This window comes from Eptesicus fuscus, chromosome 1 (assembly GCF_027574615.1).
Source record: "Eptesicus fuscus isolate TK198812 chromosome 1, DD_ASM_mEF_20220401, whole genome shotgun sequence".
Taxonomy (NCBI): Eukaryota; Metazoa; Chordata; class Mammalia; order Chiroptera; family Vespertilionidae; genus Eptesicus; species Eptesicus fuscus.
The window spans coordinates 131,586,777-131,592,374 of record NC_072473.1 but is presented as its reverse complement, the minus strand read 5'-3'; the positions used below and the strand labels follow the sequence as shown (position 1 = coordinate 131,592,374).

Here is a 5,598-nt window from a genome sequence, read left to right as displayed (position 1 = left end):
TCCTTTATCCATTTTGAGTTTATTTTTGTGTATGGTGTAAGTTGGTGGTCTAAGGTTTGTTTTTGTTTTTTTTTGCATGTATCTGTCCAATTTTCCCAACACCATTTATTGAAGAGACTGTCTTGACTCCATTATGTGCTCTTGCCTCCTTTGTCAAATATTAATTGAGCATAGTGGCTTGGGTAGATTTCTGGGTTCTCTATTCTATTTCACTGGTCTATATGTCTGTTCTTGTGCCAGTACCAGGCAGTTTTGAGAACAGTGGCTTTGTAATATAGCTTGATATCTCGTATTGTGATCCCTCCAACTTTGTTCTTCTTTCTCAAGATTGCTGCAGCTATTCAGGGTCTTTTTTTTTAATTCCATATGAATTTTTGGAGAGTTTGTTCTAGATATTTTGAAGTATGCCATTGGTCTTTTTAATGGGGATTGCATTGAATCTACAGATTGCTTTGGGTAGTATGGACATTTTAATGATATTGATTTACCAACCTATGAACATGGTATATTCTTCCATTTGTTTCTGACTTCCTCTATCTCTTTTTTAAGCATCCTGTAATTTTCTGAGTACAGGTCCTTTACCTCTTTGGTTAAATTTTATTCCTGGGTACCTTAATTTTTGTGTTGCAATGGTAAATGGGATTTTTTTATTTTTTTTTTAGTTTCTCTTTCTGTGAATTCAAACATTCAATAACTTTTGAGGTAGAATTTTAATGAATTACTATAAATACAAATTGATCAGGAGCATATGGATTTGATTTATCCTTAAGGACATGCATTTAAACATTTAAGGGGGAAATGTGTCTTTTGAAACATATTATGGATTATGTCCAGTGTACAACATTTAAAACAAATTTTCGAATTTTATATGAATCTAGATCTCTGATATGCTCACTCAGTCTTCATCTAGAGATACAGATGAGAAGTTATTTTTATTTTTTTGGAAAGTTATTTTTAGTTTAAAAGTGGAATTCTCAAAAGAAGATGAAAATTGGAAGGCCAACACTTGAGTCCCAGACTGACCATTTATTTTGTGAGCTTGGTAAAGCTGTTTACCTCTTGAGACTGTTTCTCTCTTGTGAAAACCAGATAATATTTTGTGCACTCTGCCTGCTTTTTGTGAAGATCAGTTGAAATGATTTATGCCAAAACTTGGTGGCTGGTAAATTAAACAATTATTTGCCATGCACACAGTAGATACTTTATAAATATGTAAATATTTTCTCTTCACATAAATATTATTTTAATTATGAAATACATGACTTACTTCCTTTTTCTTTGTGCTTCCCTTCTATAATCACACATGCAGTTTACAGTTCACTTAATTCTCACCCATTTGGCTAAACTACACATGGATGCTTGTTGCTGTTTTTTTACATTAGTTTTCCACAGACTCTGAGATTCCTTGGAAGAAGCACTAATCGAGCTTGATTCAATTAACACAAAGAATTTGTGCTTTTATCCTGCTAGTGTAGCTTATCTATATATATAAAAGCCTAAGAGACCAAATGACCAAATGACCAAACAACCGGTCACTATGACACACACTGACCACCAGTGGGAAGACGCTCAACACAGGAGCTGCCCCTGGTGATCAGTGTGTGCCCACAGCCAACCTCCCATGGCCCTTCCCCCAGGTCAGCCCTGATTGCCCCGATCGCTGGCCAGGCCAAGGGACCCACCCATGCACAAATTCATGCACTGGGCCTCTAGTTAAAATATATTCTACCAATAATTTAGCTGATGAGCTCTGGCCCAGGGCAGGAGAAACTGTGCCTGTCCCAAACTGCACCAACATGTTCAAGGGCATTTACCTGGTGCAGTGTTTATTTATCCTTGCTGTTTCAGTAGCTTTGACTTAAAGTAACCTCAGGTGTGGAAGGCAGCCATTCAGGAATTCCAGAAGCTGTTCTCTCTAGCTCACTTTGTTCCCTGACCCCAAAGACAAAATTTGTGGTCATTTATTTTTGCTTGTATCTCTACCACATCTGAACTCTATTTTTTTTTTTTTACTGTGTCCCGGGTTTCTTTATTAAAATCAAAGTGATAGGGGATTAAAATCAAGAGCATCACTGAACTTCACCTTCCCACTAACCAGCTCCCCAAACTCCTGCCCCCACACCATTTGTGCTCCCAATTCTATAGTGAGAAGAACTCAATCCCAAAGCCCTGGGACTATCTCGGGTTCTTTCCCTTGCTCCCCGGCCGGGAAGGCAGGCAGCTCAGCTTGAATGCATGGGGGAGCCCAGAGTGGTGACGGGCACAGCCAGAAAGGCCTCCCCCTCAGGGAATGGGACCATGGAATATAGTGTAGTGAAGTGAGGGCCCGCATAGCCTCGGCCAAAGTGGGGCCCTGGGGCCACAGGAAAGGATACTGGTCCCCCTGGGAAAGGAGGCCTGTGAGCCTCACAATCCTCTCGTTGAGAATAGTCACCACTTGATCATTTGCCCTTCTGGCATCGGTTGCAGAACCACACTCAGACCACGTCCTTCGCCAGCCCGAGCTGCTGGGCGATGTGGCTGATCTACTGCAGGGTGGGCTTCGGCCACGGAAACATGATCTCTAGGTTTCCCTTCACTCAGTTCTCCATACTAGTTTGCTTTCTCTTTTGGGCCTGCACAAGGGTCTCTGCTTTGCATATCTCCTGCAGGTTCTCCTTGTTGCCAGCTTCCTCCACCCACTTCTGCAGCAGGGACCTCAGCTTACACATGTTCTTCAAACTGAGCTGCAGAGCCTCAAAGCACAGATGGTCATTTGGCTGAACACCTTGCCAAAGAGAATGCCCAGGGTAAGCCCCACATTGGCCTGCGTATACCCCAGGGTGATCCTCTTCTGCTTCAGGAGCTTGGCAAATTGCTCGAGATCTTTCATGTTCTCCTTGGGGTTGGACTCCAGCTTCTCCTTGTCCAGCTTTAGGGCCAGGGGCAGGGCAGCGCAGGGCTCGGGGGAGGCCCCCTGGGAGTTGCTCTCCATCCCGGCTCCTGCCTCGTCCTCGAGCTGGGGGGCCTCCAGGCTGCCTTGGGGTGCCAGCCCCACTCCATGCCGAAACCAGTTTGGCTCAGTGGATAGAGTGTTGGCCTGCGGACTGAAAGGTCCCGGGTTCGATTCCGGTTAAGGGCACGTACCTTGGTTGCAGGCACATCCTCAGTAGGGAGTGTGCAAGAGGCAGCTGATTGATGTTTCTCTATCATCGATGTTTCTAACTCTCTATCCCTTCTCTTCCTCTCTGTAAAAAATCAATAAAATATATATTTTTAAAAATCTTCACATTTATAGTCAATTGATTTTCAACAAGTGTGACAAGTCAATGAGGAAAAAATAGTCTTTGGAAAACAGTCTTATAGTTTATCAAAAGGCTGAACATAGAGTTATCATACGACCCAGCAATTCCACATAAAAACTTGAATGTTAATAGCATAAATGTTGTTTAATTTTGATATCTTAGAGGATTTTTTTTTCTTAGAGGATTTTTGATAAATCGTTCTGATTGGTTTCTAGTTTAATTTTATTATCATCATGGGACATACTTTGTATGATTTCTTTAATATTAAATATGCTCTTTGATTTTTGACACATGATATGGCCTATCTTTGGGAATCTTCCATGTGTACTTGAAAAGAATATGGATTCTGACAAGAAGTCTATAGTAGTTCTTATCCTTCTTCCTCTGCATTTGATTCGCCTTTTATTCCTCTGGATGCCCCAATGTTGTTGTTTTTTTGTATTTTGTTTTCATCAATTTTATGACTTTACATCTAGGTGGGTGTTTGGGGGTGGATTTTGTTATTTGGTATTTATCTTTATTGTTGTCCTAAATTTCTTGGATCTGTAGTTTAGTGTTTGTCATTAACTCTTGAAATTTTTCAGCCATTATTTCTTCAAGCATTTCTTCTTCCCCATTCTATTTATCTTTTCCTTCTGGGATTCCAATTGTGTGTATGTTAGACTACCTGCTGTTGTTCCATAGGTCTTGAATGCTCTTATCTCTTTTCTTTTTTATTTTTTTCACACACGTTTCTCTTTGTGTTCACTTTTGATCATTTCTGTTGACCTAGCCTCAAATTCACTGCTTCTTTCCTTGGCTGTGTCAGCTAATGAGTCAGTCAGAGATATTCTTCACCTGTTACTGTGCTTTTCATTTGATGTATCCTTATAGGTTTTATCTCCCTGTGGAAATGCCCCACGTGATTATGCATGTTGTCCACCTATACCACTGGGGCCTTTAGCATATTACTTATGTCTACATGTCATTCAACATCAGTGTTATCTCTGTATCTAGTTATGTTGATTTCTTTGTCTCTTGAAAGTGTTTCTTATTCTTTCTTTTTGTATGCTTCATTTTGTGTAGTAGAGACCAAAGTAAATAGTTTTTATGACCAGAAATGGTTATGCCTTTCCTTTCACTAACTCTTTAGCATGGAGGTCTGAGTTAATCTTGTTACAAATTAAGCTGGGTTTGAGGTTTGTTGTTGCTTTAGTGTACCTTCAATGCAACACAGAGTTGAAATTCCTCTAATAATACCTTTTTTTTTAGGCTGGAGACTAGCTTTTAGAGGGATTTTTTTTTCCAGTGTCATATCAGATTTATGTTTTCCTTTTTTAAAAAATATATTTTTATTGATTTCAGAGAGGAAGGGAGAGAGAGGTAGAAACATCATTGATGAGAGAGAATTATTGATCAGCTGCCTCCTGCAGGCCCCACACTGGAGATTGAGCCCACAACCCAGGAATATGCCCTGACCAGGAATAGAACCATGACCTCGACACCAGTTGGGCTATGTTTTCCTTTTAACTGTGACTGTCTCCACAGTCTTTCAACTCTTGTTACTTAACATTTGTTAGGTGGTTGTAGGAAAGTATGGTAATGGGCTATCTATTCTTCTAATTAAACCTCAGTTTTAGGCAGATGCTCTGTCCCAGGATCTCTGGTATGTGGTCTTTTTAGTGCTCCAGTCTCTACCCCATATATATTTCAGGACCCTGTACCCATTGCTGCTCTTCCCTCAGGGGTATAGGTTTCTTTTATTCTGGTTTCTATTCCCAGTTTCAACAGGTTTTCAACAATACTCTATGATAACAGTGACTATTGCCTTTCCATGTGTAGATTAAGGCTTTTGTTCCATAGACGATATAGCGGGAAAGGTCTAGGCAGAGATTCTTGCCATTTATACAGTGGCTGGTATTCTCTCCTAGGACTTCAACATGAGGGATGCTTTTTCAGCACTCTCAGCAAGTGGAATCCATGGAGAAAAGCTTACCTTATATCTGCATCAAGGAACTTCTGCCCCAGGTAAATATCCTGTCTCCAGGATGTCTGCCTCTCCTTTAATTTCAGACTACTTGGTTATCCTGCTACTCAGTTCTCTCAAGAAAATGTATGCACACCCAATTTTTCTGGTCTTTTGTATTGTATAGGTGGCAAGGACTCTCTTCATCTTTACCATTCCCTGTATTGAAATCAGAAATCCCTCAGGGAGACATTCAAAAGCAATTTTTAACTACCTTCATAGCAAAGAGGTTACTCTACCAAAGGCCATAGGGTTGCAGCTCTAATGGCATGGCTACAGATGATTGTTCAGATCAGTCTGCTATGAAAC

General features: G+C 40.6%; 1 pseudogene; it reads right to left on the bottom strand.

The window, feature by feature from the left end:
• Positions 1 to 2,222: 2,222 nt before the first annotated feature.
• LOC103296455 (POU domain, class 5, transcription factor 1-like) lies at positions 2,223 to 4,991 on the bottom strand (annotated as a pseudogene).
• Positions 4,992 to 5,598: the final 607 nt, after the last annotated feature.